Source organism: Mustelus asterias, chromosome 20, assembly GCF_964213995.1.
Source record: "Mustelus asterias chromosome 20, sMusAst1.hap1.1, whole genome shotgun sequence".
Classification (NCBI taxonomy): domain Eukaryota; kingdom Metazoa; phylum Chordata; class Chondrichthyes; order Carcharhiniformes; family Triakidae; genus Mustelus; species Mustelus asterias.
This window is the reverse complement of record NC_135820.1, coordinates 53,517,592-53,541,121: the sequence shown is the minus strand read 5'-3', so window position 1 is coordinate 53,541,121 and position 23,530 is coordinate 53,517,592. Positions and strand designations below refer to the sequence as shown.

At 43.1% G+C, this 23,530-nt stretch overlaps 1 protein-coding gene across 3 annotated transcripts in view; it reads right to left on the bottom strand.

Moving 5' to 3' along the window:
• Positions 1 to 10,098, bottom strand: part of znf512b (zinc finger protein 512B) — a 122,853-nt gene extending 112,755 nt beyond the window's left edge. For all 3 annotated transcript variants that reach the window (XM_078236569.1, XM_078236571.1, XM_078236572.1), the window contains exon 1: positions 9,725 to 10,098. The gene's annotated coding sequence lies outside the window, so the exon portion shown is untranslated. The remainder of the gene's footprint in view (positions 1 to 9,724) is intronic.
• Positions 10,099 to 23,530: the final 13,432 nt, after the last annotated feature.

Genomic DNA, 23,530 nt, shown 5'->3' with positions numbered 1-23,530 from the left:
AGGAGTAACAGGAATACAGAGTACTGGGCTAATGGTAAGATGCTTGGTAGTGTGGATGAACAGAGGGATCTGGGTGTACATGTGCATAGATCCCTGAAAGTTGGCACCCAGGTTGATAGGGTTGTTAAGAAGGTGTACGGTGTGTTAGCTTTTATTGGTAGAGGGATTGAGTTTTGGAGCCAGGAGGTCATTCTGCAACTGTACAAAACTCTGGTGCGGCCGCACTTCGAGTATTGCGTACAGTGCTGGTCGCCGCATTATAGAAAACATGTGGAAGTGTTGGAAAGGGTGCAGAGGAGATTTACCAGGGATGTTGCCTGGTATGGTGGGAAAATCGTATGAGGAAAGGCTGAGGGGCTTGAGGTTGTTTTCGTTAGAAAGAAGAAGGTTAAGAGGTGACTTAATAGAGGCATACAAGATGATCAGAGGATTAGATAGGGTGGATAGTGAGAGCCTTTTTCCTCGGATGGTGATGGCTAACACGAGGGGACATAGCTTTAAATTGAGGGGTGAGAGATATAGGACAGATGTCAGAGGTAGGTTCTTTACTCAGAGAGTAGTAAGGGCGTGGAATGCCCTGCCTGCAGCAGTAGTGGACTCGTCAACATTAAGAGCATTCAAATGGTTATTGGATAAACATATGGATGATATTGGAATAGTGTCGATTAGAGGGGCTTTAGATTGGTTTCACTGGTCGGCGCAACATCGAGGGCCGAAGGGCCTGTACTGCGCTGTAATGTTCTATGTTCTATGCTTTCTGTACCTCAGGGATCCACCCGCTTTATTATTTATATGCCAGCTCCTTGGCAACATCATCTGTAAGCATTAGGCAAACTCTTACATGTATATGCTAAACCAGAGAGTTGTGGGTTCAAGCACCATTCCATGATTTGATCACATAATTTAAGCTGACATTATAATACAGCAAATGATAGAGTTCTCTATTGTTGGAAAGTGCTGTCCATGTGCATGTTAATAATTTCATGGCACTATTTGATGAAAAGAGGAATTCAATGTTCTTCTATCAATCAACATCACCAAAAATAAAATCTCATTGCTGGTATGAGACCCTACTTTGGACCAAACGTTTGCTGTAATTGCCCTGGGATATGTGGCTGCGTGTTCTGTCAACTAACTCATTAATAAATACAATGAATTGTTGAGGCCCAACATAAACCTTTGCACGATTTAACAAGTTACAAACTGCCCATTATCACTATTCTCCTTCTTTTGGCACTCAGCCAGACTCCGAACCAGGTCATTAATTTCCCTTAATTCCATGATCTCCAACTGTTGCTAACAGTCTTTTATTAAGGACGTTATTGAATGCTCCTGTAAGCCCATAAAAATAACATCCATAGACATTCCCCTATCCACTACTTTAATCATCCCTTCAAATCACTCCATTAATTTTATCAGCAGTTCCTCTGACCATTTCTGGCAGCAGTGCGTGTGACTGACCATTTTTTAAAATTCATTTACGGGATGTTGCAAGGCCAGCATTTATTGTCCATTCAAGTCAACCTTCAGAAGGAGGTACTGTGCTGCCTTCTTGAATCGCTGCAGTCCCTGAGGCGTAGGTAAACCCACAGCAGTGTTAGGGAGGGAATTCCAGGACTTCAACCCAGCAACAATGAAGGAACAGCAATATATTTCCAAGTCAGGATGGTGAGTGACTTGGAGGGGAACCTCCAGATAGTGATATTCCCAGATCTCTACTGCTCTTGTCCTTCTCGATGGTAATGGTCATGATTTTGGAAGGTGCTGCCTAAAGGACATTGTTGAGCTCCTGCACTGCTTCTTATAGATTACTCACACTGCTGCCACTGTTGGTCAGTGGTGGAGGAATTGAATATTTGTGGAAGGGGTAGTAATCAAACGGGCTACTTTGTGCTGGATAGTGTTGAGCTTCTTGAGGGTTGGTGGAGTTGCACTCGTCCAGACAAGTGGAGAGTATTACATTACAATCCTGACTGGTGCTTTGTATGTGGTGGACAGGCTTTGTGGGGTGGTGAGGAGGTGAGTTACTTGCCACAGGATTTCTAGCCTTTGACCTACTCTGGTCGCCACAGTATGTATATGCTGGCCCAGCTCAGTTTCTGGTCAATGGTAACCCTCAAGGATGTTGGTAGTGGACAATTTAGCATTAGTAATGCCGGTGAATGTTAAGGGGTGATGGTTAGATCCTCTCTTGTTGGAGAGATGGTCAATGCCTGGCACTTGTGTGACACAAATGTTACTTGCCACTTGTTAGCCAAAGCCTGGATATTGTCCAAGTCTTGCTGCATTTGGACCTGAACTGCTTCAGTATCTGAGGAGTCGCAAATGGTTCTGAACATTGTGCAGTCACCTGCAGACATCCCCACTTCTGATCTTATGATGGAAGAAAGGTCATTGATGAAGTAGCTGAAGATGATTGGGCCTAGGACACCATCCTGAGGAACTCCTGCAGTGTTGTCTTGGAGCTGAGATGATTGACCTCCAACTACCACAGCCATCTTCCTTTGTGCCAGGTTATGACACCAATCAGGGAGAGTTTTCACCTTGATTCCCATTGACTCCAGTTTTGTTAGGGCTCCTTGATATTGCACAAGTCCAAATGCTGCCTTGATGTGAAGGGCTGGCAATCTCACCTCTGGCAATCAGCTCATTTGTCCAAATGATTGTTATAGCACCATTATAAAAGTACCATTATAAAACACTGTTTAGGCCTCAGCTGTAGCATCATTGTTATATATTTTCTTTCAGTTTTATATTCTGCAGTACAGAAAACATCTCTTTCAATGAACCTCTTGTGTGCTAGTTTGAATCTACGTGTGCAAACCAAGCCTTTTCTTTCTGTGTAAAACCCACAACCCCAAACATAGTTAGAACAATACAGAAAGAAAATTGGCATGAGTCAAGATTTTGTTTCATTGAGAACATTGAGAAAAGAGCCCAAGTGGAAGAAACAGACATTGTGGGTCCTCAAACTTTGAATATTAGAAGGCTGCGGAGAAGCAACAACAGGGTTAAAGATTGAGTGCCAGTGAAGGAAGACTCAACTAAGGAAAAAGCTCTCTGTGTGGTTTTAAGAGAGGTTTTTTTTCCAATCAGAGAAGAGTGAGATTCCGGGCAGCATCTGGCATATTTGAAAAGACTTGATGCTTTGCTGTACAACTGAGATCGTTTTTTAAAAAAAACATCAAGTCAACAGTCTCCAGGGTAAAAAGGGCAGTACTGGGAAGAAAGTAAGTAAGAAAATACATACTGAGCAGTCTTGAGTCGCTAGTGCCGGCAAGAGAAATGGTGGGTCAATTATGATCCATGGAGCCTTTCAATAAAGGAAATGAATCATGGAGTTCCTATGCAGAGCATTTTCATTACTTTGTACAAGCAAATAAAATTGCAAACGAGTTGCTCATACCAGTTTTTGTCAGTACAATAGGATGTAAAACCTTTAATTTTCTCCGGAACTTGATTCATCCAGCAAAGCCAAGAACCAAAACTTATGATGAATTGACAAAGATCCTTGAAGAACATTATTCTCCAAAGCCACTGATCATCGTGGAATCAAGTGGAAGGTGAAAGTATTATTCAGTTTAATAAGGCTTGCACAACATTGCGAGTTTGTTGAATCGTTAGAAAATACTCTGCGAGATCGTCTAGTTTGTAGTCTCCACAATGAGGCTATCCAAAGAAGATTGCTTACTGAACGTGCTTTGACTCTAAAGACGGCAATGGAATTGGAATTGGCTATGAAAGACGCTTCACAATTTGGTGCCGGGATGAAGAACCATAGTTGGGAACTGCCCATAAGAAGTCAAAACAGTAGCCTGTGGCAACACTGTAATGACATCACCATCAAATCATGTGATTAGCTCTTAAAGCAACCTGCAACCCTTTTAAAGACATAACACACATCTAATGATAAGTGGGGAGGAGCTGAAGATGGTAGGTAGAAGTGATAATGGGCTGGGACTATCATTTGGGTTGTGGAGGAGTTGATAAAGTTAGCTGGAGGAGAAGAGGAGCTGAGAATATTTAGTGGGGTAGAGTGGAGCAGTGAATATTAGGTGGGATAGGGAAGATTTGAAGAATTTTGATGCATAAAGAAATACTGATAATCACACAGAGAATCCGAACAATGTTTCTGTTAGTGAAAATAAATAATAACTTCAACTTCTTCACCAAGCAGCAGTGCAGTGACCAGGAATTTTACTGTGCAATCATTTATCATGTTTTCTGAAAATATTCCAAACTTCCGATAGTTAGAGATGATTGTCTTTATTTATTGCTACTGGTTTTTTAAAATGTTCTGATATATTAATTAATAATCAGGACTTGTGTATACATGGCATAATTTCAACGTCTGCAGCTAATACAAAATTCAGAAATATACTAAAGGATGTGGAGGATAATAACTGACTTCAGAAGACCATGAACAAACTGGTCAAAAGGGCAGACATACAGCAAATGCAATTTAATGTAGAGAAGTGTGAAGTGATATAGTTTGGCTGGAAGAATGAGGAGAACCAATATTAACTAAATAGTACAATTCTAATGGGGGTGTCGGAGCGGAGAGACATGGGGGTTCACGCACGCAAATCTTTGAAAATGGCAGAATAAGTTGAGATGGTCGATGGAAAAAAAATATGGAATTCTTGGCTCTACTGTTTGTGAAAAAAAGTACAAAGCAAGGATGTTATGCTGAACCATTATAAAATGCTGGTTAGGCTTCAGCTGTGTCAAATTCTGGACACCACACTTGAGGGTGTCATGGCCTTGGTGAGAGCACAGGAGAGATTCACTAGAATCATAGAAACCCTACAGTTCAAAAAGAGGCCATCTGGCCCATCGAGTCTGCACCGACCACAATCCCACCAAGGCCCTACCCCCACATCCCCACACATTTACCCGCTAATCCCTCTAACCTACGCATCTCAGGACACTAAGGAGCAATTTTAGCATGGCCAATCAACCTAACCCGCACATCTTTGGACTGTGGGAGGAAACCGGAGCACCCAGAGGAAACCCATGCAGACACGAGGAGAATGTGCAAACTCCACACAGACAGTGACCCAAGCCGGGAATCGAACCCAGGTCCCTGGAGCTGTGAAGCAGCAGTGCTAACCACTGTGCCACCGTGCCGTCCTACTAGAATGGAACCAGGGATGATGGTCTTGACTGGAGAAGACAGCGTTGCTCTCCTTTGCAGAGCAAAGGTTTGATTGAAGTATTCAAAATAATAAATGGATTTGAAAGAGTAAATAAAGAGACCCACTCAGAGATGGTTCAGTAGACAGAGGACACAGATATAGTGTGATAGACAAAAAACAGAAGCAGCATGAGAAAACAATTTATACACAGCAAGTTTGTTTTGATCTGGAATGTACTGCCTGAAATGGTGGGGGAGCAGTTTTTTAAGAGTAGCTTTTAAAGGATATTGGATAAGTAGTTGAAGGGAAAAAATGAAGGAAAAGAGCAGAGGATGGAATTATTTGGATGCCTATAGTGTAGAGTCAGCACTGAGATAATGGGCTGAGTGGCCACTTTTCATGCTGTGTCATTCTCTGATTCTGCGGAACAGTGATTAAATATGGTGTACTTTGTGACATACCACATTTTTATTCATTTATGGGATGTGGGCATCACTGGCTAGGCCACAGTGTGTTAGGGAGTGTTAGGGAGGGAGTTCTAGGATTTTGACCCAGCGACAGTGGAGGGATGGCCCTCAGTCAGTTCCTGGTACACATTCTGCCACTGTTCATTGGTGGTGGAAAGAGTGAACGTTTGTGGAAGGGATGCCAATCAAGCAGGCTGCTTTTGACACTCGGTTAAATGCTGTCATGGTATGAAGGGCAGTGTCACCTTTGGAATTCAGCTCTTACGCCCATGCTTCAACCAAGGCTGTAATGGGTTTAGGAGCTGAATTACCTTAGCAGATTCCAAACAGAGCATCAGAGACCATGTTATTGCAAAGTAAATGCCGCTTGATTGCACTGTTGATGACCCCTTCCATCACTTTATTGATGTTGAGGATTGGCTAATGGGGCAGTAATTGGCCGGGTTGGATTAGTTTTGCTTTTTGTGTACAGGACATACCTGGGCAATTTTCCACATTGCCAGGCAGATGCCAGTACTGTAGCTGTACTAGAAGAGCTTAGCTAGGGGCGTGGCAACTTCTGAAACAATGGTTTTCAGGACTATTGCTAAAATGTTGTCAGGGCCCATAGCCTTTGCAGTATCTAGTCCCTTTAACCATTTATTGTTATCACATGGAGTGAATCAATTAGCTGAAGGCTGCAAATGCATTATCTTTTGCATGGATGCATTCAGTTCCTCCATCATTGAGGATGAAGGCATTTGTGGAGCCTGCTCCTCCAGTGAGTGTTTAATTGTCCACCACCATTCATGGCGGGATGTGACAGGACTGCAGAGCTTAGATCTGGTCCATTGGTTGGGGAATTGCAAGTCTCTATTACTTGCTGCTCATACTGTTTGGCATGCAAGTAGTCCTGTGTTATAGCTTCATTAAGTCATCATTTTTATATATGTCTGGTGTTGCTCCTGGCATGCCTCCTGCACTCTTCATTGAACCAGAGTTAATCCACTGGCTTGGTGGTAAAGGTGGGTGGGGGATATGCTGGACCAAGAGGTTACAGATTATGGTTGAGTACCATTCTGCTACTGATGATGGACCACAGCACCTCATGGATGCCCAGTCTTGAATTTCTAGATCTGTTCAAAGTCTACTCCATTTAGCACAATGGTGATGTCACACAACACAATGGAAGGTATCCTCAATTTGAACACAGGATTTTATCTCCACAAGTACTGCGCGGTGGTCACTCCTACCGATACTGTCATGGACAGATGCATCTGCAACAGACAGGTTAGGAAGATGAGGTCAAGTATGTTTTTCCCTCTTGTTAGTTCCCTCACCACCCGACACTGACCCAGTCTAGCAGCAATGTCCTTTAGGACTCAGCCAGCTCAGTCTGTGGTGGTGCTACCGAGCCACTCTTGGTGATGGACATTGAAGACCCCCTTCCACAAACATTGTCTCCATTACTGGTGAACAGTGGCAACAGAGTGTACCAGGAACTGACCTAGGGGCCTTGGACAGTACCTTCAAAACCCACGACCGCTACCATGTGGGACAAGATGAGCAGGCACATGGGAAACCCACCCAGAGTACATTTTGCACCCTTGCAAACATCAGTGCTTCATCCAAGTGGTGTCCAACGTGGAAGAGTATTGATTCATCAGCTGAGTGTGAGGATGGGGGTTGGTGGTACATTGTAATCAGCAGGTTGCCATGAAACTTCATGGGGTCTGGAGTCGATGATGAGGACGCCCAGGGCAATTCCCTCCTGACTGTATACCATTGTCTCACCACATCTGCTGGGTCTGTCCTGCCAGTGGGACAGGGCACACACTGGGATGGTAATGGAGGTGCCTGGGACATTTTCTGTAAGGTATGATTCTGTGAGTATGACTATGTCAGACTGTTGCTTAACTGGTCTGTGAGACAGCTCTCCCAATTAGACTTTTTAATTCCAGATTCTTTTATTGAATTTAAATTCTACCATCTGCCATGGTGGGATTGAAACCTGGGTCCCCAGAGCATTAGTCTGGTGTTTGGATTACTAGAGATTAACAATACCCCTATGCTGCTGCCTCACCTCCCCTTCACTGCTATGAAATATATATTGCTATATAAATGCAAATTATAATTTAATTAAATTCTGCCTTTCATTCTTACTCCAACAAAATAGTTCTGATTCCAAGTTTCTCTCATCAACTCAAAGCTGTCGCCACTCTCTCCAACTTCATATGTGATGCTGAGCCACAACCTCTTTGACAAAATTTAAGTCATCCACTTTGGCTTCCGCAAACACCCAGTACCCTGATCCAATATGCTCAACTTTATGGAACTCTCTTCTCGGCACCTCCACCTTGTCATTTACCTACCTGTTTGAGACCCTTCACTTCAATGTGCTTTTGCAGCCCACCCTCATTATTTTTCAAAACTTCCCACCAACTCTACACTTTATCCACTCTAATACGCTCCTATCTTTTAAAATAATATGTCCTGTAGCTTATTGTCATGGTAAATCCACCTATAACCTTACAACGCAGGTAATTTGTTCTGTAATGTCTGTGTCAGCTCTTTGAAAGAGCTGTCCAATTTCATCCTACATCCCAGCTTTATTTCCCATAATGCTGCAAATTAGCCCTCTTCAAGGACATGTCTAATTGCCTTTGAAGGTTTCTACCGAACCTGCTTCCACCACCCTTTCAGATAGTGCATTCCAGATCTTAACAATCCTCTGTGAGAAAAAGTCTCCTAATCTTCCCTTTGGCTCTTTTGTTGTTTATTTTAAATACATATGGACCCACTTGCCAGAGGAAACAGTACTGCCTCATCCACTCCATCAAAACCATTCACAATTATGGATACACCAATTAAATCTCCACTTAGCCCGGGTCACCAGAATCCTTTTTCCCCCCACACATAGTCCTGTTTGGACGACACAAGCAGTTTCCTGCTGGCACATTCCAAATCCACAACTCTGCCATTCTGACCAGACCAATAAAACAAAAACCACAAAGTCAACACACACACACACAAAGTGGTGGGCTTTCTCTTAAACCGCACACAAAAAAACAAAGATTAAAATATTCATCTGAATGGAGACATGAAGGAAAACTTGCTGGCCTGTGACTTGGAACTGAAGAGAGAGAGAGAAAGAGAAAGACAGAGATAAAAAGAGAGGGAAAGAGAGAGATAGGGAGAAAGAGAAAGACAGAGAGAAAAAGAGAGGGAAAGAGAGAGATAGGGAGAAAGAGAAAGAGAGAAAGAGAAAGAGAGAAAGACAGATAAAGAGAGGGAAATTTAAAGAGAGAAAGACAGACAGGAAGAGATAAAGAGAAAGACAGATAAAGAGAAAGAAAGGCAGAAAGATAAAGAAAGACAGAGAGACAGAGACAGAGTCAGAAAGACAGAGAGATAAAGAGAAAGACAAGAGATAAAGAGAGGGAAATCGAAAGAGAGAAAGACAGAGAAAGAGATAGAGAGAGAGAAATAGAAAAGAAACAGAAGAGAGAGATGCCCATTCATGCCCCCAGCCCCAATTTGAACATTGGGCGGTGCGTGGGAAGATGGCAAGCCGGGCACGCGCGTCCAACTCGCGGGCGCGCGCGCCTCCTCTCAACATGGAAACCGCGCGGGCGCGGCGGTGCGGGAGCGCGCTCTCACTCAACAGAGAAAAAGCCCCGAGAAGTTGCCACCTTCCCCCGCGAGCCCCCTTCCCCCTCTCTCCCCCCACTCCCTCCTCTAACCCCAGCTCGCGCCTTCCCCTCATTCACATCCAAAGCGGCGAGTGGTTGCCGCAGGCCGGCCCGCGGACACAATGTAACAATCCCCGCCGCCGATACATTGTTTCCCCCCCCCCACCCCCGGCAGCAACATGAGCTGGCAACAGCGAGGAGGCAAAATGGCGACATTTGGAAAGATGCAGGCCAACTCAAAGAGAGAGAGAGAAAAAAAGAGGCAGCAAAACACTTCGCGCCGCCTCAACTTGTCCCCATCGATCGGCAACCGCAAGAGTAAAAGCCAAGAAAATGATGGAAAACACGAGGCGGCGCCCAGAGGAGAGGGTTGGAGAGGAGGGGAGTGGAGGGGGAAGGGAAGGGTGGGCTTCTCCTCAGCACCGCCACAGAGCCGGGCGTCCTTTACCTTTAATGTCTGGTTGAGATGATTATCTTCAGGGCCTTTACAGTAGACTCTATTCCTGGGTCATGCGCGATTCCACTTGTCCTTTGACAGTTGTACAGTGAGGAGGTAAGTTTGAACTCTCGCGTTACTATTTAATGCTGCACGAATTTCAAGTTCCAACACAGTGGCAGCAAAACTGCATTTTCCACGCTGCAAACGCCTGCTTCTCCCCCGCCTGCCAAAACACACAATACATTACATATTTCCATCTCCATATTCTTTGCAGAAACAGGATCCGCAGCTCCAGTGGGAAAAAAAACTACACAAGTCCGCCCCCTTCAAAAAATATGTAACTTCACGTTTATGCAACGCTGGCTGCAGCTGCTTTTTATATACATATATGTTTCACCAACTCAGCTGAAACTTTCTTTCCCCCTCTAAAATTGCTTGGAGATCACGGTCCCAAGTATCTTGTTTTTTTTGCATTTCCCAATAAAACATTCCAAGATTTGTCAACGCCTATTATTAGCTAGGGGATTTTCACACTAACTTATTTGTATTGTGAATGTAAGCCTCCTTGTAATGTAAGCCATTAAATAAACTTAGCCAAGATAAAAGCAAATTACTGCAGATATTGGAATTTGAAACAAAAACAGAAAATGCTGGAAAATCTTAACAGGCGGAGAGAGGATAAAGCCAAATCAGTTCTGATGAAGGGTCACCCAGACTCAAAACATTGGCTCTATTCTCTCTCCACAGATGCTGTCAGACCTGCTGAGATTTTCCAGTATTTTCTGTTTTTGTGTTAAACTTAGCTAGTTCGCCCAATTTATGTACAAAAGTGAAATTTGGGGAAGAAAAATCTGTTCAGGGCATAAAGTAGTGCGTGGCCTCCTGTTTGCTTGCTTGATGCAGCAGATCTGACTTAAAAACCATGTTTTGCCCTGAAAGAGTAAATTAATGATAAAATACATGTCAGTACTTTTAAAGTGGCAATACTATTTATTGTATTGTACTCTGCATGATGTAAACTAGGAGATAATGACCCCCGGCACAAAATCAATGCACTTGGCTTTGCATCTTGTCAAATATTCACATTCTATTTAGACAATGAAACATGTGTATTGGAAGAAATTGCTGTCCTTTAACTAGTTTGTGGTTTATTTGTGTGACCTGCCGAAAACAGAGTGCTGCTGCCGACTTGGAATAACTGGAGAACCTGTTCGCAAAGTCGGACATAACGCATCGCCAACAACCCCAAGCAGTGGAAAACAACAACTTGTATTAATGACGCACTTCCAGCATTGTAAAACATCCCGTTTGAGGCTGAATTCATATGGAAAATAATATAATCAATGCAATTCTCCATGTGAATACAAGTAATTTTCAAGCATAAACTGCATAAAAAGGCAGCAAGCAACTGAACTGAACGGAGATTTTTTTAACTGGCAGAAAGGCAACCGGGATAATAAGAAAAGGAACAGTTGCTATTAAACAAAAATGTGGGGAATTAAAGAGCAAAATCCGAAGGCACTAAATTACGCATCACTTGAATGGACCTCGGGCTGTTGAGATTAAAGTTACAGTAATTTCCATTGCTGAAATAGTCTGCTCACAGTACTTTCAAAGCACACCGTTGGATAATATCACTTGTACCGCGTGTTTTGGACAAGTGCAAATTATTTGGCCATCATTGCAAGATAACGAGTGTTTGCAAGATCAGTGCTGGCTGACAGGAGCTGTTGGGAATGTGGCAGATGTGACTTTGTGTCACTTGCGCATGGTCCCCGCAATATAATTTTTTTTTAAACGTGTAAAACTGATATTTTAAAATGAGCAGGGACAGAAAGTGGGTAGGTAAACAATTCAACGCTAAACACTAATACAAGAAAAAAAGTCATGCAGATGCCGGAAATCTGAGATTAAAAACCAGAGCATGCTACAGAGTTTAACTGATGGCCTTTGCTGAGATTGAGTAATATTCGTTCATCATCTTTATTGCAATCAACACAAAGTGAAATAATACAAACAAGAGAATGAAGGAAAATCAATATAAACATAAATACGAAAACAAATAATGTATTTGGTGGGTGATAACATTCCACATAAGTATACCAGTCACGTTCTGGTAGCATTTGTACACAGGCAATCGAGAACCAATGTGGTATTCAGATGAAGTGGGCTTAAAACAATGAAGATATTTGGACAAGGGGTGCACCAATGTGATCTTATTCTTCCTATAATAAATTCTTGGCTCCAATTTATGACGGAAACTGTATAAATTTTAATGACATAACTATAGCCTTTGCCTGCTGGTGGTTCTGCAGCCTTACCATTGGAAGAAGGATGCATGTGCAACACAGGCTTAAAGGTGTAGGTTGTATTATAAATGTGATCATTAAACTTTATGAAGGATGAAATTGATATGAAGTGCAAATGAACTTAATATTTTAACACTTTATAAATTGCCGATGAGAAATAATTTACACATGGGTGCCATCTTGCAAAATTGACAGCTTGACTGAGTCACAGTATACATACACATCAAAGCCTGACTCGTCAATGGCCCAATAACGATGTTCATTTCACTTTTCCTATTAGTTGCACCCATAAATTATCTGTATGTTATGTCAATTCCTTCTACAAAATAGGGTTATCCTCACCTCAAGTTGAAAACTGCTGCTCTCAAATTGGCTTCGTTATTGAGTCACCTTTCAGTTCATCTGAGATTCGCTTTACTTTACATAGAAACATAGAAAATAGAAGCAGGAGCTGGCCATTCACCCCTTTGAGCCTGCTCCACCATTCATTTTAATCATGACTGATCATCAAATATAATATCCTGAACTTGCCTCCTCCCCCCCCCCCCCACATCCCTTGATCCCTTTACCTCCAAGAGCTACATCTAATTTCTTCTTGAAATTACACAACGTCTTGGCCTCAAATACTTCTATGGTAGTGAATTCCACAGATTCACCACTCTCTGGGTGAAGAAATTTCTCCTCATCTCAGTTCTAAAAGGTCTACCCCTTATCCTCAAACTATAATCCCTAGTTCTGGACTCCTCCAGCATTGGGAACATTCTTTCTGAATGTACCCAGTCTAATCATGTCAGAATTTTATAAATTTCTATGAGATCCCCTCTCATTCTTCTAAACTCCACTCATAGTGAAACCCATGTGAGAGATTGCTGATTCCTCCCATCAGGCAGATTTTTTTTCTTTGTTGCAGTCAAATGTGAGATCCAGCTGACATGGCAGTGAGAGGCCCAGGAGTAGATGGAGCTCAAAGCCAAGAAACACAGCCAGCTCTCTGCAACTTGGCTTATCTCCTCCCCACTTGTGTGTCCTGTCAATCAGTCCAGTTAGCTTGGACAGCTACAGCTACCAGGTGCTGACCAAGCCTGCCTTATAGACTAGTAATGTCAAAACAACCAATTAAAATTCAATCAACTCTCCCATGCACATCAGGAGTCTGAATGCCAAGCTACTTCAGGCAGCTGGCTGCAAGCCAATTGCAAACATCAGGTGACTGGTCTGAAAATTGATTATGATAAATCTCAGGCTAATCCAGTTCATATAAGCAATGGGCCAAAACTTGGCGCTAAATTAATGATCTTACTTAGAATGGTTGCTTATGCGGGACACATAAAAATATAATATTGTTACCCTGCCAGGTGTTCAGCCCAGGTCGGCAGTGTGGCACTTTGTTGCAACACAATATTGGAAACTTTGTTCTACATCTAACTATAAGTGCTCACTTGCAAAGACATGTAAAATCAAAAGTTTTCCATTGCCTGTCATAATATCCTTCAGCATGACGAGCAAAAACATTTTTTAAAAACCCTTAAACATTGATCGATGAACAATTTTTAGTTACCTGAGTGGTATATTTCTGATGACGCAGTGAATGATGTTCACAAGGGGGTAGTTTGGCTTGGAGAAGATGGCCATTATGAGAGGTAAGTTCACATTAGTCAAAATATAGGCTGTAAAATTCAGCTCCGTAGCTCCTGTATTTTATGGTTAAAAAACACATTCATAAAATTTGTAGATGAACATTATATAATGCCACATTTAATTTGTTTGGTAGAATCCAATGTGGTTCAATTTCTTTCAGTACAACACCTGGCACTCTGAGGTGCCTCATTACACTTAGAATTATAGGTCATTAACAATTTATAATTCATTAAAAACATTCTTGGTGCAGACAGTTTGATGGGTTTCAGTCTCTCAGTGTACTATGGTGGCAGAGCCTAGACTGAGGACTTTCCCTATGAGCCTTTGCAGCAGCTGCCCAAGCTTCAGTGTGTCCTTCAGCACATAGCCCTGGTCCATGGAATGTGACTGCTTTGTCCTAGATGGTGTCAAACTTTTCGAGCATTGTTCGAGCTGCACTCCTCCAGGAAAGGGAGTGCAGCTCAAACCTCACCTCAAGGCACGGTGGCACTGCTGCTTCACAGCAGTGTGGCTTTTGCTACCAAATAAACCTGTTGGACTTTAACCTGGTGTTGTTAAACTTCTTACTGTGTTTACCCCAGTCCAACGCCGGCATCTCCACATCATGGCTTCACAGTGCCAGGGATCCGGGTTCGATTCCCGGCTTGGGTTACTGTCTGTGTGGAGTTTGCACGTTCTCCCCATGTTTGCGTGGGTTTCCTCCCACATTCTGAAAGATGTGCTGGTTAGGTGCCAGACTGTAGCAACTAGGGGAATTTCACAGTAACTTCATTGCAGTGTTAATATAAGCTTTACTTGTGACTAATAAATTAACTTTAATTTTAACCCCTGGAGTTCAGCTCTTGTCCATGTTTGAACCAAGCTGTAATGAGGTCAGGAGCTGAGTGACCTTGGCAGAACCCAAACTGAGCATTAATGAACAGATTTTTGCTTAGCAAGTGCTGCTTGATAGCATTGTTAATGACCCCTTCCATCATTTTACTGATGATTGAGAGTGAACTGATGGAGTGGTAATTTGCAGGTTGGATTTGTTCTCCTTTTTGTGTACAGGACATACCTGGACAATTTTCCACATTTTCCAGCAGCTCTCACTGCTGTGCCGATGTCCAAGCTAGTCATTCTAGTTGGTAACTTCAACTGTATCATCAATGAGGCTGCAGGGGATCTGACACCAAACTGAATGCCACATCCAAACTCCTGATGGAAGCGGTAAAAGATGCGTGACATCTTCAGCAATCCTTCATTCTCTTCCAGGATAAGCTTCCTGTTTGTGTCTCAAAAACCCACGGCCAGATCCAATGATGCCAACCAGTATTTTTCTCTGACCACTACCTCCGATTAGCTGACATACGCCTACAGTCAGAGAACATGGAAGCCGAACATGAAACTGTTGACCCCAGAAAACATCAAGGAATTCAGAAGGGATTGTAGAAATATGAAACCCCCCCCCTTGAGTCCCTGGAGCACTAGTAGGAAAGATTGAAGCCAAAATCAAGACGTTCTTCACTCTCAAAGATGTTCAGAAGGTGCGTGAGAGAGACAGAAAAGAATGCAGAGTCTGCATCTTCTGCAGCCAGTGGAGTCAGAAAATATCTCAAGGAAGTAAAGCACCAAAGAGCCTTACTCTTTGCCTTGGAATGCTCCAAGATATCTTCCAGTTCAGAGGGCGCTCTGTGGAACAGGATGAGATGTACTCATTTCCTCTTCTAAAATTACGCACTGTTACTCTACAATCAGCAGCCTGAAGGAAGAAAATGGCTTGATAATGTTATTGCAGCCAGACATACTAAGGATCAGGAAAAATTTGTACTGTATTTCACTGAGTATGACATGCTCAATTATAGGCAGCATTATTGAATAATTCTTCTCCAACAGAGAAGGGAGCAGAGAGGGCAATATGACAAAATGCTCAGATCTTGCAATATACTACACACACCCTCACCCATTAAAAAAAGCAACTTGTACATTAAAATTTAAAATGCTACATGTATATAATTTCCCAGAAAACAATATGATTAAACCAATATCAGTAATACCCGGTATTTAACAAATAAAGTTGCCTACTTGTTTCAACTATAATCACAACCAAACATATATCACCAAAAATTACCACAGTAATGAACTATCTGACTTTTTTTTTCTGTCTGGGTATCTCCTTCCACTGCATTAGCTTGACTCTGTTCTTAACAGATGTTATTGTATCAGAGCCTGAATTTTGACTTTTACCACAAATTGCACTTAATAGTTAGGACTGTGACATCGATTGATTAGTCTTAATCAACGCCGCTAGCTCACCAGTGGGTTCTGTGATACTGACAAACTTTAAGTTTCTTTGAGACTTTTGCTTGCTTTCTTACTTTGCTGTTAGATTGGAGGAGGAATTTGGACGGTAAGAGGTTTATCATGCTCTCCCATTTATTCAGATTTCCTCTTTCAAGTTAATAATTTGCATGACATTGATGGAGTCTGACACTGGTGGAGTCTCACTCCAATCTTCACTAGATATGTGAATGCACCCAGTCTCTTTACAACAATTCCAATCACATCATACTTCTTATAATCTCATACAGTGCAGAAAGAGGCTATTCGGCCCATCAAGACTGCACCAACTCTCTGAAAGAGCATCTCTTACCCAGGCATACCCCCCCCCCCCCCGCCATTCCCATCACCATTCCCATAATCCCATGGCCACCCCACCACACGTGCACATCTTTGGACTGTGGGAGGAACCTGTGACACCTGGAGGGAACCCACATAGACATGAGGAGAACCTTCAAACTCCACACAGACCACACCCAAGGCTGGAATTGAACCTGAGCCTTTGGCTGTGAGGCAGCAGTGCTAACCGCCATGCCACCCCATTATGACCTCCTGACCCGCACTGAACTCTTAAGCCAGGATTTTCCAGTCCATCCGATGGAGAGAATTGTTGACTTTGCATGGCAGATGGGACCAGAAAATCCCAGCCTTAGTTTCATGACTGGTAAACCTGACTCATCTTTATTTTGTCTTCCTTCTCTCTTACTTTGCTGTTGATGTTAATTGTACGCAAACTCAACCTTGTCCTAGGAGCGTATTTAAAAATTAACTGAAACTTTGCTGGTGGGAGGGTTGTTGGTCTCCTTTGCTGTGGTCACATTTTCTTTTCCTTCCCCATGCACCATCTTAATCCTTGCTTTCTGTGAGACTGAGCTTATGGATACGTCTTATTTAGATGGCTGGCCTCATCACACAAGTGACAGCTCTTTTACTCTGTTTGCATCCTTCTGTCTGTTGGTCTTCCTGCTTGCATGGCAACCTGCTGGGTTCACTTTCTGTATAAGTGCCTGCAGAAACATTAGGTATCCTGCAATGTTTTTGAACGTAATGTGCAATATCGATTCCTGGGTTAATCATGAAAGCAGAAGATGTCCCTTGTAACCCACAGCAGTGAAACAGTTTCTTCTTAATGAAGAAGGTGTGGTCCATTGGTCTGCCTTCTGAGTCTTTTACCATCACTCTGTCAGTATTATGCAGTCCCTGGCTCGGAGCTCAGTTCTTAGTACTGGTGATATTGGAAACATTGAGTTAGGACTGGGCCACCAAAAAGGTACACCAATCAGACCAAAGCTTGATTATTATGAGGTCAAAGCCAGCACTGAGATCCACACTGTAAAGAGCAAGATGTGCAACTCTGACCAAATTGGTACTACACTTGATCAAAGCCAAAAAGCCCCCACATTTTCAATGCTACCTGGTGCCATTCTAGTGCAAAAAGGCATCCATGGCACATACATATTTTTGATGTTATCCACATTGTACACCCATACCATGTGTACAACTTCTCTCTTTTACAAAGGAGGTGCTCTCTGAAGTCTGTAATCTCTGCAGGCAGGTCTGCAACTTCAGGGCAGGGTGAAAATGGTGCTGGTTGTGAAAGTGACTGTAGTCATACAGTCCTCCTAGCCTGAATCATTCCAGGCTGGAACAAACACAGTGTCTAACACAAACTCCCGGTTTGCTGGCCACTGCTGTATGAGGCTGGTGATTTTGTTCAGTATGCCAGAAGAAGGAAACACATTGCATTCTCTCTGATCAGAAAGAAGCAGATGAAGTGAGCATATGGCTGAGGCAGACTAGCAACTTCCCCATGGTGAAGGGTGCCATTGGCTGCTCACAAGTGGCTTTGCAAACATTAGATTTAAGTGCTGAGGAGTCCCACAAACACAAAAGGGTTCCCGTCCTTGAATGTGCACTTGGTGCCTGTGAATGGCCAGTATCATAAGAACATAAGAAATAGGAGCAGGAGTAGACCATCTAGCCCCTCGAGCTTGCCCCGCCATTCAATAAGATCATGGCTGATCTGAAGTGGATCAGTTCCACTTACCCGCCTGATCCCTATAACCCCTAATTCCCTTACCGATCAGGAATCCATCTATCCGTGATTTAAACATATTCAACGAAGTAGCCTCCACCACTTCAGTGGGCAGAGAATTCCAGAGATTCACCACCCTCTGAGAGAAAAAGTTCCTCCTCAACTCTGTCCTAAACTGATCCCCCTTTATTTTGAGGCTGTGCCCTCTAGTTCTAGCTTCCTTTCTAAGTGGAAAGAATCTCTCCACCTCTACCCTATCCAGCCCCTTCATTATCTTATAGGTCTCTATAAGATCCCCCCTCAGCCTTCTAAATTCCAACGAGTACAAACCCAATCTGCTCAGTCTCTCCTCATAATCAACACCCCTCATCTCTGGTATCAACCTGGTGAACCTTCTCTGCACTCCCTCCAAGGCCAATATATCCTTCCGCAAATAAGGGGACCAATACTGCACACAGTATTCCAGCTGCGGCCTCACCAATGCCCTGTACAGATGCAGCAAGACATCTCTGCCATGGCATGGCAGCCATCATAATGCCTTTATTCTTGTTAGTCTGCTATACCATCAGTATTTGAGCTACCATGCCAAATCAGAGGGCAACTGCTGAGAGACAAGGGTTAGTCACTGTTACCCTGTTTCATTAACACCGTGGGTGTGCAACTCAAGCACATGTACATAGCGTGCATATAACAAGAACCATGCTACCACACAGAATGTCTTTAAGCAGACCTTAGGGGTTTTTAAGCAATGATTCTGTTGCCTGGACTGCTCTGGAGGAGCCCTGCTCTACTTGTCAGAATCAAAAACAGTGAACCCCAACGCAAACTGAATGAACATCATGTCATCTTCCGATTGGGTACTTTACAGCCTTCCAGACTGAACATTGAGTTCAACAACTTAAGAGCACGAACTCTCTTCTCCATCTTCACCCCATTTCCATTTATTTTATTTCATTTTTTATTTTCATCTCATTCATCCATTTTTATCACCCTTCATTCTCACTTCCATTTTTCCACTTCTCAATTCTCGCTCTCCATCCTGCCCCCAACTGGGCGATTTTGCTGCCTTGGCTGAATATCTGATAGCATGTGCAAGTTGTGAGAAGTGCTAAGTGTTAGCTATGAACGTTAGCTATGTCTGATTGGTAAAGATTATTAGCGAGAGAAAGATGTTCTCTGGTATGTTGAGAAGTGTGTGTGGCTAATGGTGCAGCTGGTGGATTCTGTCCTCAATGAGATCATTGAACTTTTTGAGCCATTGTATCCAGGTCTCAGGGCCTGATCACTGGCATTGACCACCACAGTTGCCTGGTCCCACTTCCTTCTGAGAGTTTGTCTGGAAACCCTTCTGGTCCCCTGTGAAGAGAGCATGTCCTTGACCAAGGTCTCCAATGCAGCACAGAAAAGCTTGGAACCTGATCTCTCCCATTTTGTGCTAATACTACAGCCAGGTTCCGAGTTCAAGCCTGACTCCAGGGCTTGAGTACAAGAAGTTGATGTAATCTACATGGACTTCAGTAAGGCTTTTGACAAGGTCCTACTTGGAAGACTGATGAAGAAGTTTCAGAGGCCATGGGATCCAGCACAATTTGGCAAAAAGGATCCAAAATTGACGTAGTGGAGGGAGGCAGAATGTCATGGTCGAAAGTTGTTTTTGTGACAGGAAGCCTATGTCCAGTGGTGTTCCAGAGATCGGTGCTGGGTCTTTTGTTGTTTGTAGCATGCATTAATGATCTTGACATGAATATAGGAATATATATGGGGCGGCATGGTGGCACAGTAGTTAGCATGCTGCCTCACAGCGCAGGGACCTGGGTTCGATTCCCGGCTTAGGTCACTGTCTGTGTGGAGTTTGCTCATTCTCCCCTTGTCTGCATGCGTTTCCTCTGGTGCTCCAGCTTCATAGAACATAGAACATAGAACATTACAGCGCAGAACAGGCCCTTCGGCCCACGATGTTGCACCGACCAGTTAAAAAAAAACTGTGACCCTCCAACCTAAACCAATTTCTTTTCGTCCATGAACCTATCTACGGATCTCTTAAACGCCCCCAAACTGGGCGCATTTACTACTGATGCTGGCAGGGCATTCCAATCCCTCACCACCCTCTGGGTAAAGAACCTACCCCTGACATCGGTTCTATAACTACCCCCCCTCAATTTAAAGCCATGCCCCCTCGTGCTGGATTTCTCCATCAGAGGAAAAAGGCTATCACTATCCACCCTATCTAAACCTCTAATCATCTTATATGTTTCAATAAGATCCCCTCTTAGCCGCCGCCTTTCCAGCGAAAACAATCCCAAATCCCTCAGCCTCTCCTCATAGGATCTCCCCTCCATACCAGGCAACATCCTGGTAAACCTCCTCTGCACCCTCTCCAAAGCCTCCACATCCTTCCTGTAATGTGGGGACCAGAACTGCACACAGTACTCCAAGTGCGGCCGCACCAGAGTTGTGTACAGTTGCAACATAACGCTACGACTCCTAAATTCAATCCCCCTACCAATAAACGCCAAGACACCATATGCCTTCTTAACAACCTTATCTACTTGATTCCCAACTTTCAGGGATCTATGCACACATACACCTAGATCCCTCTGCTCCTCCACACTATTCAAAGTCCTCCCGTTAGCCCTATACTCAACACATCTGTTATTCCTACCAAAGTGAATTACCTCACACTTCTCCGCATTAAACTCCATCCGCCACCTCTCGGCCCAACTTTGCAACCTGTCTAAGTCTTCCTGCAAACTACGACACCCTTCCTCACTGTCTACCACACCACCGACTTTGGTGTCATCAGCAAATTTGCTAATCCACCCAACTATACCCTCATCCAGATCATTAATAAATATTACAAACAGCAGTGGCCCCAAAACAGATCCCTGAGGTACACCACTTGTAACCGCACTCCATGATGAATATTTACTATCAACCACCACCCTCTGTTTCCTATCCGCTAGCCAATTCCTGATCCAATTTCCTAGATCACCCCCAATCCCATACATCTGCATTTTTCCCACAGTCCAAAGATGTGCAGGTTAGGTGGATAGGCCATGCTAAATTCTCCTTGAGTGCACCCGAACAGGCGCCGGAGTGTGGCGACTAGGGGATTCTCACAGTAACTTCATTGCAGTGTGAATGTGAGCCTACTTGTGACTAATAAATAAACTTTAAAATAGGAGGCATGATAAGTAAGTTCACAGATGACACAAAAATTGGTGAGGAGCAAAGCCGTAGATATAGATGGGCTGGTTAAATGGGCAGAACAGTAGCAAGTAGAAATAAACACTGAAAAATGTGAGGTAACACAATTAGGGAGGACTAACAAGGCAAGGGAATATGCAATGAATAGGCGGACCCTAGGAAGTACAGAGGTGTGCACGTCCATATATCTCTGAAGCCAGCAGGACAGATAGATAAGATGGTTAAGAAGGCACATGGGATGCTTGCCTTTATTAACTGTGGCATTCAATATAAGAGCAGGGATGTTATGATAGAATTGTATAAAACACTGGTTAGGCCACAGCTAGAGTACTGTGTGTAGTTCTAGTTGCCACATTATAGGAAGAAAATTATTGCATAGGAGATAGTGGAGAAGAGACTTGCCAGGATGTTACCTGGGCTGGGGCATTTCAGCTTTCAAGAGAGACTGGATAGGCTAGGGTTGTTTTCCTTGGAGCAGAGAAGGCTGAGGGGGGGACCTGATCGATGTGTATATGATTATGAGGGGCATGGATAGGGTGGATAGGAAATAATTTTTCCCTTTAGTAGAGGGATCAATAATCAGAGGATATAGAATTAAGTTAAGGGGCAGGAGGTTTTTAAGAGTTGTGAAGAAAATCATTTTCACCCAGAAGGTGGTGGAAATCTGGAACTCGCTATCTGAGAGAGTTGTAGAGGCAGGAACCCTCACAACGCTTAAGAAGTATTTTGATGAGCACTTGAAATGCCATAGCATTCAAGGCTATGGGCCAAGTGCTAGAAAATGGGATTAGAATAGATAGGTGCTTGATGGCTGGCGTGGACACGATGGACCGAAGGGCCTCTTTCCGTGCTGTAAAACCCTATGACTCTATGACTATGGAACAAAAATCTAGGTTGACATTCCAGGATAATCCAAAGGGAGTTTCGTATTGTCAGAGGTGCTGTCTTTTGGGGGGGATGCTAAACTGTGGCCCCATCTGTCTGCTCAGGTCAATATCAAAGATCCCATAGCACAATGTTGAAGGAGAGCAGGGGAGTTATTGCCTATATCCTGGCCAGTATTTATCCTTCAATTAACATCACAAAAACAGATTATCTGGTCATTATCACCTTGCTGTTTGTAGGCATTTGCTGTGAACTCATTGGCTGTTACGTTTCTTACATTACAACAGTGACTACGCTTCAAAAGTGCTTAATTGACTATAAAGTGATTTGAAACACCTCGATGTTATGAAAAGCGTTATAAAAATTCAAAATTTTCTGATGACTTTTTGTTTGTTCTAATTTTCTCTTCCACCTTAGACAACACATATCATACACTCCGGACCTCTGTCTTTACTGCAAAGCGCTGTGCTGCTATGTACAAAGTATTTTAATTTTTATTTCAAATCCTCAGTAAGTTTTGTCAGCTTTACAAATAATTTTGAGACAACACTGCATTTTAAAGCAGCTTTTGGCAGCCTTTCAAATTTTCACTGAATTACGTATTATGCCAGCCATAATATTTTCTAGTAATTAAACGGCACTTGATAAACCTACCAATGGTTGTAACACAGTGATAAATCATTCAGTGCGAACGCAAGCATGTGTTGGCAACATGGACAGCATTACCTTTTTTAAAACAAAACCATTAGTAGTAGCTCCCTCTTCTACCTAAAACATATTAAATCTATCCTGCGAACTTTAATTTTAGCTGGATGCAAAAACTGCCATTACAGGCATTTTCTCTATTACACTTTTCTGAATACAAATTCTGAGACATGCATTCGACAAATTGGTTAAAATTTCAGGCTCATGTAACATTAATATTAAACATGGAGGTAGCTGTTGATCACCAGTAGAAAAAGAATAACAGACATGAAAGTCAAAAACTCTGAATGTAAAATGGCCAATTAAAGCTGAGCCAATCAAATTGTTGTAACTTGTTTGAGTATATAAAGGTTTACTCCATTTCTAATAGCATTTTATGAGTACATGGATGACAGCGGTTCTAGAAGGCAGGTTATCACCACCTTCTCAAGGGCAATTAGGGATGGTCAATAAAGGCGGGCCAAGCCAGTGATGCCAGTATTCCATGAATGAATGGACACCTTGCTTGATGTCTACTGCCTGCCACGGGTGGGATTCTCTGACCGTGTGTGCCACAAGAGCAGAAATTCCAGCTTGAGCTCAACAGACCTTTGATATTTTATGTCACACCTGCTACAAATCCTGCGGTAGGCGAGATGGGAGAATTTCAGCCCACATTTCATAGGACACAGGATGAGCATTAATGTGTGGCAACAATGTGTAGTGCCTTGGTAAAAA